Below are 14663 nucleotides of genomic sequence, written 5' to 3'. Positions count from 1 at the left end.
AAATTGGTGGAGATGACAAGATTCCAATGGAAAGTGCTGACTCAGCAAGTATCACAACATTTCGGTTTTACAGAGTACAGTAAGTTACAACTCCTGAAATGTCATTCTGAGGAAGAAAAATTAAAAGGATATGCCACAAGATTCCAAATAAGAAGCCATAAATTTGAAAAATTAGTGGAGATGACAAGATTCCAATGGAAAGTGCTGACTCAGCAAGTATCACAACATTTCGGTTTTACACCGTACAGTAAGTTATTGAACATATATAAATTTGAAAAATTAGTGGAGATGACAAGATTCCAATGGAAAGTGCTGACTCAGCAAGTATCACAACATTTCGGTTTTACACCGTATAGTAAGTTATTGAACATACCTAATACGGTACCTAGGATCTTTCTCAACTTTATTATCAATGAAATGGATAAAAGAAAGGATAGACCAAATAAAAAATAACGCGTTTCAACTCGATCTGATCATATTACTCAGAGCAGAAAAACATGTCAGGTCATAATGTATTGGGTTGGAAGTAATAAAACTCAATGTCCGTGGATAATACGCACAGACACACGGACAGACATGATGCTTGTAACAATGGGAGCATACATCACACTTCCACACCTAGTAATAACTAGTCAAATGTAACGAGAGTTCAATGCAGTGGTTCTAACATGAAGATCTTTAAGAAATCCAAAGATTAGAGCAGAAATAGTTTTTCTTCACGTTGCAGCACCCTCATCCAGATACCCATCACCAACAACGTTACTCTACTTTGGTGATCTTCTGACAACTGATGCATTCAAAGTTCCATCGCTGCTAACATTAACATCAAGTTGATGTCTCTTCAGTGAAACCTTAATACTCATAATTCGTATTCAATATGCATGTATCTCATAAAAACTAAAACCTATCGATCGAAAAAGTTGAAAACCAGAAGGAAAACACTTTCCAACATAGAGAGTGATTGTTTAATCGTTATTACCTATTATTATTTTAATGGACGATGAAATAGAAATACTCTTGAAAATGATTGACGGACAGGAGTGAAACAGAATCCGATTGGTTGAAATATGTAACACTATTGATTGATGGAAATGGAAACGAACTAATGAGCCTAAAACAAATAACGCAGTCTGTACAGAACAGAAGCAGGAGATCCCATGAGATGGAAAGTAGACCGGTGTGAAGCAAGTTAAGTGATTAGGAGTTCAATTATTAGAAAGTAAAAATATGGAACACTTAACATATCTAGTAGTTAACTTGTTTGCTGATGAATTCATGGTGCTAGGGTGTATAGTTGTATACAGAGGCTTACTGAAGTACCAGAATGGCTGGTTATCTGTTACAAAGGTTTCAGATAAAGAACTGTCTGCTTCATTAGATCATTATTTTCCTTGTCTTTCCTCTGACCATTTAAAGATTTCTTCTGAACGTGTTACGCACCTTCTCCTCTAGGTGTTTGCGCGTGCGTTGCTCCTTGCGCAAGTTAGATTGTAGGATGAGATGCGCGCGTTGTAGTTCGAGATGTGCAGAACTGAGGAGAGTGTAGAGTGTCTCCACGCCGACACCCTGCAAATAGAAGAGAGGTAAGATTCAAACACAGGTAAGTTATTTTATAATTACTACCAGTACGATGGGCTGACCGCCATTGCACATGGACTATAAGGAAAACCCCGCGTCTATATCTAAGTATGTACTTAGGTATAGGCACTATAGTCTGCTTGTCTGGTACAAAACTCCATCTCTAGCCGTCATCAGGCGGCATGAGTATTAAGCCTAAGCAATACCCAATAATGTAACAAGGAAAACAAAAACAGGAAAGTCTCGGTCGTCATGGTGGAACGCCAATACTAATTTAATGTCAATACCTTTCTACACGTCCGCATACACAAACACACCAGGTCTCTCGTAAAACATAATTATTCCAAGTAGAAACATATAAAACACAACGTAAAGGTAGAGTTCCCACGCAATAAAAAAGTGGTCCTAATCGAGCACCTTGTTGTAAACCTCTAGACTCGAATGCAAAACCACCGCACCTTGCTGTGTTCAATTCACTTTCTGTCCCCGGGCGGTTTCTTGTTTTCAACTGACCCAGATCTGTCTGGTGCTGCACTCGCCTGGGATTATTTAACACAAACCTACCTCTACCTACCAGACCAAATGCTGGCTGGGTGTCTCGCAGATAAATATCAAACTTGCAATAAACCAAGGACCTCTAATCTCGTAAGACGTGTGCTTTCAAGGACATTGAGATACGAGGATTTTGTATAGAAGGGAGAGGGTCCATACAGTTAAGCTTCAAATTATTATACAACCGTTCTCTGAGACTATAGTTGGTTCTGTCTGAGACATGACTTTTTTAAATCGAGGTATAAATTTCAGGTTTATGTAACAAATTCTACATATTCCTAGTTTAAGTCCGTACGCATATCATACGGGATCAATCATATTTGAATATCAAGCAAAACCAATCTCCTCCCTAGTCCATGCAGGACGAATTTACAGTGGCGTAGACTGAAGACAATAGGAACTTAAACTCTTTTATAGTCATGCGTCAATAAATGACACTATTGGCCATGATGTATCCTCAGAGGATTGTAAAACTAGCTCCAAAAAAGGACGCCCAATTGCCAAACGAGAAAATGTTCTTAGTGTGGTGAATTTTTTTGTCAAGTTTCATCAAAATTGGACAAACTGTTCAAGAGTTATCATGGATAAAGCAAACATACAGAAAAACTATAAAGCAACCTATTCGAATTCAAAATTACACGCTGATTTCGTTCACTAATGAAGAAGTATTCAGCGACAGAAGACAAGAAAAAACAGCATCAAATGACGGATATACTCGTATATAGCCCGACGCGCGACGCGACGTTCCACATCCGGATTTTCTCCTAATTCTTCCCTTACTCCGACACTGGTTGGTAAATCATAAGGAAGAGTGTATCCTCAGAGGATTGTAAAACTAGCTCCAAAAAAGGACGCCCAATTGCCAAACGAGAAAATGTTCTTAGTGTGGTGAATTTGTATCCTCAGAGGATTGTAAAACTAGCTCCAAAAAAGGACGCCCAATTGCCAAACGAGAAAATGTTCTTAGTGTGGTGAATTTTTTTGTCAAGTTTCATCAAAATTGGACAAACTGTTCAAGAGTTATCATGGATAAAGCAAACATACAGAAAAACTATAAAGCAACCTATTCGAATTCAAAATTACACGCTGATTTCGTTCACTAATGAAGAAGTATTCAGCGACAGAAGACAAGAAAAAACAGCATCAAATGACGGATATACTCGTATATAGCCCGACGCGCGACGCGACGGAGGCTTACTGAAGTACCAGAATGGCTGGTTATCTGTTACAAAGGTTTCAGATAAAGAACTGTCTGCTTCATTAGATCATTTCCTTGTTTTTCCTCTGACCATTTAAAGATTTCTTCTGAACGTGTTAAAATTCTTTTAAGATGCGTTTCTGAGAGATCCTTGAATTTTTCCATCAACGTTTGTTTCCCCGACTTCTCCATGTTTCAGGCGTTTTCTGCAGCAGTTGAATTCCAGAGAGTTATGGAAGTTATGAAGAAGGAGTTGGAATAGGATTGGGTGTGATGAGGAGGTTTGTGTAGAAGGAGGTCATGTGTTCGGGTTTCTCTGGAACTTACGGAGGAGTGGAAGGTGTATTTGTCATAGAGGTAGGGAGGACATTGAGATACGAGGATTTTGTATAGAAGGGAGAGGGTCCATACAGTTAAAGATGCGTTTCTGAGAGATCCTTGAATTTTTCCATCAACGTTTGTTTCCCCGACTTCTCCATGTTTCAGGCGTTTTCTGCAGCAGTTAAGCTTCAAATTATTATACAACTGTTCTCTGAGACTATAGTTGGTTCTGAGACATGACTTTTTTAAATCGAGGTATAAATTTCAGGTTTATGTAACAAATTCTACATATTCCTAGTTTAAGTCCGTACGCATATCATACAGCTTCAAATTATTATACAACCGTTCTCTGAGACTATAGTTGGTTCTGTCTGAGACATGACTTTTTTAAATCGAGGTATAAATTTCAGTTTTATGTAACAAATTCTACATATTCCTAGTTTAAGTCCGCACGCATATCATATCGCGACGCGACGTTCCACATCCGGATTTTCTCCTAATTCTTCCCTTACTCCGACACTGGTTGGTAAATCATAAGGAAGAAACTAGATCACTTATTAGCCCGACGCGCGACGCGACGTTCCACATCCGGATTTTCTCCTAATTCTTCCCTTACTCCGACACTGGTTGGTAAATCATAAGGAAGAAACTAGATCACTTATTAGCCCGACGCGCGACGCGACGTTCCACATCCGGATTTTCTCCTAATTCTTCCCTTACTCCGACACTGGTTGGTAAATCATAAGGAAGAAACTAGATCACTTATTAGCCCGACGCGCGACGCGACGTTCCACATCCGGATTTTCTCCTAATTCTTCCCTTACTCCGACACTGGTTGGTAAATCATAAGGAAGAAACTAGATCACTTATTAGCCCGACGCGCGACGCGACGTTCCACATCCGGATTTTCTCCTAATTCTTCCCTTACTCCGACACTGGTTGGTAAATCATAAGGAAGAAACTAGATCACTTATTAGCCCGACGCGCGACGCGACGTTCCACATCCGGATTTTCTCCTAATTCTTCCCTTACTCCGACACTGGTTGGTAAATCATAAGGAAGAAACTAGATCACTTATTAGCCCGACGCGCGACGCGACGTTCCACATCCGGATTTTCTCCTAATTCTTCCCTTACTCCGACACTGGTTGGTAAATCATAAGGAAGAAACTAGATCACTTATTAGCCCGACGCGCGACGCGACGTTCCACATCCGGATTTTCTCCTAATTCTTCCCTTACTCCGACACTGGTTGGTAAATCATAAGGAAGAAACTAGATCACTTATTAGCCCGACGCGCGACGCGACGTTCCACATCCGGATTTTCTCCTAATTCTTCCCTTACTCCGACACTGGTTGGTAAATCATAAGGAAGAAACTAGATCACTTATTAGCCCGACGCGCGACGCGACGTTCCACATCCGGATTTTCTCCTAATTCTTCCCTTACTCCGACACTGGTTGGTAAATCATAAGGAAGAAACTAGATCACTTATTAGCCCGACGCGCGACGCGACGTTCCACATCCGGATTTTCTCCTAATTCTTCCCTTACTCCGACACTGGTTGGTAAATCATAAGGAAGAAACTAGATCACTTATTAGCCCGACGCGCGACGCGACGTTCCACATCCGGATTTTCTCCTAATTCTTCCCTTACTCCGACACTGGTTGGTAAATCATAAGGAAGAAACTAGATCACTTATTAGCCCGACGCGCGACGCGACGTTCCACATCCGGATTTTCTCCTAATTCTTCCCTTACTCCGACACTGGTTGGTAAATCATAAGGAAGAAACTAGATCACTTATTAGCCCGACGCGCGACGCGACGTTCCACATCCGGATTTTCTCCTAATTCTTCCCTTACTCCGACACTGGTTGGTAAATCATAAGGAAGAAACTAGATCACTTATTAGCCCGACGCGCGACGCGATGTCCCACATCCGGATTTTCTCCTAATTCTTCCCTTACTCCGACACTGGTTGGTAAATCATAAGGAAGAAACTAGATCACTTCAAATCCAATGTGAAAGGTTTTTTCCTTCTCTTCAAAACAGAACCTTACAAGTTCAACTCGAGGCAAATGGGCTATTAAAATGTGAAGAAGATTTTAAGTTTTGATATGCAAAGAGCAAGGGTTCAGATTCTCATGACTTTATAACACCTTAGTATTGTACGTCATGGAGCTGGATCAGAATGAGGATGGTTCTTGGGTTGGTGAACTTCAAAACGAAGCACTTGCTTGAAGAAAAAGATATTTAAACGCCTGATTCAAAATAGAAATGGTACCAAACACCAATCCTCCTATCCTCCGTGTTATAGGAAAAAGATTCTTCACATAATGCATCTGCTAGTAAAGCTACATATGTCCACACATCACACCGAGTCGACGGTCATCGATCGATGTCGACTGAAACCATCCACACTGCCTCGACAACATAGATTCACCTCGTCGATCGACGGCAGCTATTGTACCTAAGTAGAATGAGTACCTACCTTTGACTCTCTGGTTAATCTTACCTTAGTCCAACTATTGATGACACTATTCCTGTCTTCCATGACGCCATCTTCTGTTAAACTGTCATCCGGTAACCTCTGGAAAATGCAAAACAAACAACATCATATTATGTCGTGTACAATGCCGGGCACTTGGAGAATATGGGACACTGAACAGAGCAATGAAAGGTGTAGCAGACATCAGACGGTTAAACGAAATTGTTGAAAACTGTAAAATGCCGCCAACCGTTGCACCGATCTTAACCAAAAGTTTCGTGTTGCATCCTTGTCACATTTGTCATCTGCATGTATTATGTCGTGTACAATGCCGGGCACTTGGAGAATATGGGACACTGAACAGAGCAATGAAAGGTGTAGCAGACATCAGACGGTTAAAAGAAATTGTTGAAAACTATGTATTAAGGCGGTCTCTTCCTGATCCCTTGTGTGCCGCGTCCATTTTCATTTAGGACTATTGCACTGATGAAAACTATGTAGGTAACAATTTGTATTTATATTTATGTAGTATTTACTCTTACACAATCTCATAATATCTACATAATGTGTAGATTTGCGTTCTAAAAAGATAGGTTATCCTCACCTTGCCACCTCCGTATATCTTATCTTGTTGGTCTAAGTAGTTATCATCAAGTTCTTGTTGCTAATACGTCAAGTGCCCATCAGTTTGGCTAGGATAATATGAAAGCTTGAAAAGAGAGAGTTTTTATTTTGAACTAATAAAATGAAAAAGTAGGGACCTCAAAACGTGTTTTGGCACTAAAAACTGACCATCGAAATTTTGACCCGATTACATTACTTTCCTTCCTATTGGATAAGGAAAGTTTTTAGAAAACTTGCTTTCCAGTAACCTCTGAACAGTTTGGGTGTCTGACACACTGTGTTTACATGTCCATCACCCGTAATCATTAAGCATAGACGGCACGTACTAGTCACTTTGTAGGTTAGAAAAAAGATCCAAAAACATGTTTGTAAATAACTATCTGATGGAATATCATCACACTTTATTACTGAAATATTACACATATGGCATATGGCACTTGCAATGATGATGCTCTGGTAGAAATTCTTTTGATAAATGACTTTAATTTCCTAAAATCGTTTCCCTAACTCTTTCAGGAGATGTCTTTAAGTGTACCAACTACTGGTGTTCTTAGGTGCATCATGCTTTAGGAAACGGGAACACTTCTTTTTATGTTCATCTCTTTCGTGAACACTGATCAATAGGGATATGAGAAGACACCACGACCGACACGACAAAACCCAGAAACAATGTGATAAAAACCACTAAAAACCAAGTCCAAGTCAAGAATATCTCGAACAGTAGTGATAAAGTAAAGACCAAAAGAAAATCTCACTCCAGAAAAGGCATTCCACAAGCCACTTTATTTCAGTTTATGTTGCTTTTATACCATGTTTCGACATTTATATGGCGCCCCTACCCTTTATTTTATTTTACTAAACAAGCCACTTTATTTCAGTTTATGTTGCTTTTATACCATGTTTCGACATTTATATGGCGCCCCTACCCTTTATTTTATTTTACTAAACGCTGTGTTAATAAATTTTTTTCTGAACTTTTCAAGAGGTCCATAGCTTTCATTAAATATTTATGACGAGTAAAAATATCTTACTGAGGAACAAGCACTAAAAGCTGGAAAAGTTATGGGTTTTTAGTTTTTACTTTCGGAATTACGAACAAAGAGCAGGTATGTCTTTGACAAGACAAAGTTTGACAAGAAGTTAAGCTGAAGAGAGATGACAAGTCAAGGAAAACGTTTAGGATTTCTTGGATGTTTTCTTTGATGTTCTTTAAATTGTGGTCTGCGTTGAAAGAATAATACTAAAAAGTATCACACAACGTACTAACAAAAATATGTATAAACAAGTCGCTTTTTTAGAGTACCCGACAACCTGTTTGTAACAGTTAACAGTCGGTGTAGGTACTAAGGCCTAGGAAGGTTCAAAAATATCTTCTCCAAAAAGACACATTAACGGGTAATGACAAGTCAAGGAAAACGTTTAGGATTTCTTGGATGTTTTCTTTGATGTTCTTTAAATTGTGGTCTGCGTTGAAAGAAAAAAAACTACTAAAAAGTATCACACAACGTACTAACAAAAATATGTATGTATAAACAAGTCGCTTTTTTAGAGTACCCGACAACCTGTTTGTAACAGTTAACAGTCGGTATAGATACTAAGGCCTAGGAAGGTTCAAAAATATCTTCTCCAAAAAGACATATTAACGGGTATCACACAACGTACTAACAAAAATATGTATAAACAAGTCGCTTTTTTAGAGTACCCGACAACCTGTTTGTAACAGTTAACAGTCGGTATAGGTAATAAAATGAAAAAGGAAAAATAAAATGAACATCACGGTTTGTTGAATGTTAAGTAGATAATACTTGGCACAAATAAACACCACCATAGCTCCCGAGTCCGAGGGAAATTCTACACATGAGAATGCATAATTTAATTTTAAAGTCTAAAACACCGTGCATGAAAAAGTGCACAAGACATGTTTACAGCTTTCAGCTCAGCTTTTCATATTATGGAAGTTTAATTGGTCGGATTCTCACTAGTGCTAATACAGTAAGGCATTAACATTCTGATTTCTATCCCTTTTCTTTTCCTTTCTCTGTCCTTTTTTTCTCCCTCCTTCTCTCTTCCTCTCAACTTGTTTCCCAACTTACTCCCTTGTGAAAAACTTACAAGGTTATAGAAGTCCCTGTTTTCATTAAGACCGTGGCATGTAGAACTTAATGTAGACTGTTTCCAATCGATGGGAATTGCTTCGAAAATTGAAGAATTGGAGCAGCACAAGGCAGATTAAGACCGAGTGGTAACCTACATAAAACACAATTATTTTCCAATAAAGCTCAGAAAGCTAACAAGCGTTAAAACAACGTTTCGCAGAATTCTCTTTCCTCGCTATTTTTTTCATCCAAAATGCAATTTAACAAGTCGATTGTTCTTAACGCTCAATTGAGACTTCAAGATGGGGAAGGACCTTAATTTGTCTCCACCGCTTCCTGCCTTTGCAAGTCTCACGTGCTTCTTATGTATAGTAGCATATTATGCAAGCTGCCTTTCTACATCATTAGCAAAATGCAACCCGTGAGCTAAACACCCTGAATGAAAAAAAACAACATTGTAGATTTTGCGAAAGTTACCATCTTTCAAATTTTAGCTTTATTTAGCCGGGTATGTAATATCCGTTTTTTCTAAAATGGTATAATTTCCTGCCTTTGCAAGTCTCACGTGCTTCTTATGTATAGTAGCATATTATGCAAGCTGCCTTTCTACATCATTAGCAAAATGCAACCCGTAAGCTAAACACCCTGAATGAAATAAATAATAATAATAAAAAAAAACAACAACAACAACAACAACAACATTGTAGATTTTTCGAAAGTTACCATCTTTCAAATTTTAGCTTTATTTAGCCGGGTATGTAATATCCGTTTTTTCTAAAATGGTATAATTCATTATTTTCTAATAAGTAGTTAATATGTAAATAAGGCAGCTGAGGTTTTAGAAAACTTGCTTTCCAGTAACCTCTGAACAGTTTGGGTGTCTGACACACTGTGTTTACATGTCCATCACCCGTAATCATTAAGTATAGACAGCACGTACTGGTCACTTTGTAGGTTAGAAAAAAGATCCAAAAACATGTTTGTAAATAATATCTGATGGAATATCATCACACTTTATTACTGAAATATTACACATGTGGCATATGAAATTATTCACGCACACAGGAACGCCCGTATAGGGGCACAATCTTACCCTAACATCTCAGAGACAATTCAATTTACAGCAAAACATACGCGTTGTCATTACGTTCTCGTAAGCAATTTTCAAAGTTTAATTAAAAAAGTTTATCACTCGCATTAAGTATGTAAAAACATGAGTACATAGTGAAAGTCACTGGCAAAAATAATTTCATCATCCTCGGATGAAAGCTTGGGAAAAAAATCCTCCATAGTCAGAAAGCTGCTATACTAGATTTATTTCCTTTCTCGTGAAAAAACAATGGAAATTTAGCAACTACTGACGGTATACGAGTATTTCAGATCTGTAAAAGGATATTTTCCTCTGTAGTGTCTCATCTACAATATTGAATACGTATAAAATAAATCAGGAATTTGATTAATTGATTCTTAATTGAAAGAGTGAATTTACATTTGTTGAAAAATTTTAGTAGGTCAATCCCATTTATATCTGTTTAATCCAAAACCTTCTCTAACGCCCCTTTTACCATACAACATTAGAGGAAGTGATGCAAAGAGAGTGAGAAAAAATGAGAATCACTTTTTAGCAGAACATTTTGAACCCAAGAAATAATTCCACCTAATCTGTTTGAATAAATTGAGCAAATCTCAACTCACAAAAGAGGTGGCATTTTTTACAATACAGAAAATTAATCAAGAAAATCCTTTGAACGTATTTCATTTTCCGGCTGAAAAAATAAAGCATTCGATTATTTGATTTCGCAGACATGTTCAATCCTTGCTAACGAAATGGCAGCAATATCTTGCTTCTACTGTGAATGCACAAGAAATGAATTTATCGAAAAGTTTGAGAATTTTCTTCTTATTATTACATAAGTACCTATCTTCGAGTACTGTGAATGCACAAGAAATGAATTTATCGAAAAGTTTGAGAATTTTCTTCTTATTATTACATAAGTACCTATCTTCGAGTACATCATCTTATCATCTAGGACCAGGTACATTGTTCATGTGCTTCGACAATTCAAAGTATCTTATTGAAAAATAAATATATCCAGTAGGACTGAAAAGACAGATGCAAAGTTGTTTTAATTAATGGGTTTTGGAGAGAAAAAAAAAAGTTTTCGTCACAGAGAATGTGGCTCACAGCATCATGTGTATGAGTACTTTAATGTCCCAAATGTTCATTCAAATGGTAATCATTAGGCACACCATTGAAAACTTTCCAGTATCCCTAGAAACTTGTTGATGGAAAATAGAGATATCCATTTCCCCCTGGTACCTACATATTTGGATTAAAGAGATCTCAAAACTTTACTTCTATTTATTTTGTCAAATCTGTCGGAAAATTCCACATAAGACAAAGAAAACCCTCCTTATAGATTGTATTTTGTTGTCCTCGGTTTCTGTATGTATTCCCTTTGTGTGCTTGGAAGTTTTCAACAAATATCCAAACTCCATTAATATTTCCTTTGTTTAAAACGAAAAAGAGGTTGGTTTCCCTTGTTAAGCATGTGCGAATTCCGCTTGAATTCATCACGGGATCGGCACATTTTAATTGAACTTCAAAGAAATAAATAAATATTAAATACATTTATTTTATTTTTACTTGAAAGTTTTACCTATCTACCAAGAAAAACTATCTGTGACAAAGGTAAAGGTCAGCCTTACAGCTCCTTTTCCTTTTCCACAATGTCATCTAGCGTTGATTTGATAAAGGACTCTTTTCAGAGTGACATTTCCTCAGGTTATCTGATGACTACGTGATGTGGGTAGGGTGTCCGGCCATACAAAAGATAACTGCCAACAGGAGACACACATGTTGAGAAAGCAACACTCTCTGAGCTCCCCAAGCTCCTTGTCAACAAAATTGTTCTATTGTGAGACAAGGGAAAAAAGCAGTGGAAGAAGGACTAACCCAGAATAGCATAGTGAGTTTTATATCGAAGAGGGGGAAAAAATGTAGAATGGGGATTGTTCGCAGGAGACACATATGAGGGTGATTCCAGGAAATAGCATTGAACGGAAATCATTTCTGACCTACATAAAACTCCAAATATATGAACTAAGGAGAAAAGGTAAGTGCGAGAAATAATGAATCTATGGAATGAGAGAAAAGACAGACAGACCCAGCCAGATAAGAGGTAACTTTTTATCATGACAAATTATTCGCTTGTAATTTGTTTGGAATTGCAGGATTGTTTTTCTCTTTTTCAATTGTTAGAATTTCGTAGTGGATGTGATTAGTTCACGACCCTTTCTACTAAGGGCATCTGTTTAATACTAGTACCATTACCATTTAAATTAAAAGATTATCAAGACCTTCGAGGCAAAGTATTTATTTCAATATATGGACTTCTATGAAGAAGTACGCTGCTTTTCCTTGTTCAGTGCAGTGTTAGACAGAAAGTAGTAAGTCTTAATAATTTTGTAACTTTATACAAAATAGGCAAGTATTGTATCAAAAAGAAAGTTACAGCAAAAGTATTTGTCAAGACAGCACTCTAGAATGTTAGCTATAGGTACCTAACACTTTTCATATTCAGTGCTCGATGTAGAAAACAGAAACTAGGCACTTTTATTTTCAACTTTCAAGTTATCCTCGTTTCAACACTGTTTCCTTTGCATTTGTTGAGCTCTTGATATCCTTTGAATCTTGAGCTTCGCTTTCTTCACATGTGCTTCTTACTTGAAGTTTCAACATTTTAGAAGTTTTAATTCCAAACTACTGGAAGCTGAACTTGTAGAGAGGAAAGAAGAGGATGAATAGAGCACAAGAATTATTCTCCTTCTAATTATTTTTCTCATAAAAACCTCGACTGCAAGCCGTGTAAAACTTTTTTATAGCTCTGAAAATGTACGAAATTGTTATTTTTATAGCCTTGAAAATGTTCAAAAATTAATATGCTTTAAATCCCCTCCGTTCTATTGTGAGACAAGGGAAAAAAGCAGTGGAAGAAGGACTAACCCAGAATAGCATAGTGAGTTTTATATCGAAGAGGGGATTTTATAGCCTTGAAAATGTTCAAAAATTAATATGCTTTAAATCCCCTCCTCCCGTCCTCTAAACAAGAGGATTAAGGGTGAAAGCTCGCGTTTTATGTTTTTTTTTTTTTTTTTTTTTTTTTTTTTTTTGAAAATATGAATGCAATGTCACGCTGCACAAATGCCAGACACATACCTCATACTTATTCGTACATAAGAACATGAGACTCGCTTTGAAACTCTAAATGCACTTGATGTTATTCTATGTACATTTGCATAGACAACAACCGGATTAGTGTAGCTACTTTTTCCTAACTTAAATCAACCTTAATCTACCCTCGGTGATTTCTTTTGTAACCACATCCCCCGCACTCAGAGTCCAGTGTACTCCTGGTGCTTATCTACTCGTATTCTATTCAGCTTTCCTCGTTTGATGTAGGGGAAGCTATTTGGCGTATCTCCAAATGTTTTCTCTGCTATTTTCCTGTTCGCATATTTTTCTTTGTTGTGCTACCAGACAGGAGCTATTAATTTCCAAGGGTATGCTTTAATAACTACATATATGAAGTCAAGGATGAATACAGCCTGGGGAAAGTTTGATACTTGGTAATCCCACACCTCACATCCCCGACTTTACTGATGGCAGGTGGCAGGGTTCAAAGTTTCTGATTGAGTTTGCAAAAAAAAGTTTTTGGAACACCTGTCCTCGGGATGACTTGCCGAACAAGTTTCAAGTGAACTTTTTCCCAAGATAAGAATTGATGCAGTAGGTGCCAAAAAGCACTTGAAAGCTGCTAAATGACAAAGCTTACCTCTTGTGCTGAGTTTTACACTTGCAATGATGATGCTCTGGTAGAAATTCTTTTGATAAATGACTTTAATTTCCTAAAATCGTTTCCCTAACTCTTTCAGGAGATGCCTTTAAGTGTACCTTAATGTTTGCTTTTATATTCTTCAAGTTATTCTTTTACTTTTGAATTATTTCCACTAACGGTAAATGATCAAGAGCTTCTTTTGATACTCCTTACGTTTAAATTTTTTCAAGACATCATTTAAAGACTTGACATTCTTGAAAAAGCTCAGCACATCCTAAACAGTTTAAAGAAAAAGTTATGGGTAACAACATGATATTATACTGCAAGTCAGTATCTTAGCATTTCTCAGCTTTGTAAAGTTTTGGTACTACCTGCTCCTAGTCGATAAAAATTCCAAGGAACAATGGGTTTCATTACAGTCCCATTAACTAGTGGAAATTATCTTTTGGATAAATTACATTCAGAGCGTACAATGCATAGCATATTATGCTTAGTACGAGATGTATTTTAGTACTAACGAGGAGCAAATGCATTCCAAATTTCAAGTATTGTAGTAGTATTGCTGTAGTGAACTGCTTCCTAAAGTTTAATATTCATAGCTATTTCTTTTGTCAGAATATAAACATTTTACAAAGAAAAGTACTTAACCTAAAAAAAAGGAAGCTAAAACATTAAACAACTTAGGTAGATAATATTATGTTGTGCATAATAGCAGGTATGTAAAATATGTATGTATATGTATGCGTACTTGTGTACAATATATAGCATAGTTTTCCCCCCTTGCAGTCTTGAGGATTGAATTTAAGTATTCTTGGGGACAACGTATACTTTCTTCACTAAATGATATGCAAAGTACAGCGGACAAACTTATAAAACTCAAGTTAGAGAGAAGTTGAGTATCATTGAGCTATCAGGTTCTCACTAATAGTGTTCTAGGGAATATCGATTTATGTACGAGTACCTTACC

This window comes from Diaphorina citri, unplaced genomic scaffold, assembly GCF_000475195.1.
Source record: "Diaphorina citri unplaced genomic scaffold, Diaci psyllid genome assembly version 1.1 scaffold48, whole genome shotgun sequence".
Taxonomy (NCBI): Eukaryota; Metazoa; Arthropoda; class Insecta; order Hemiptera; family Psyllidae; genus Diaphorina; species Diaphorina citri.
The sequence above is the reverse complement of the archived record's forward strand: the minus strand, read 5'-3'. Positions refer to the sequence as shown.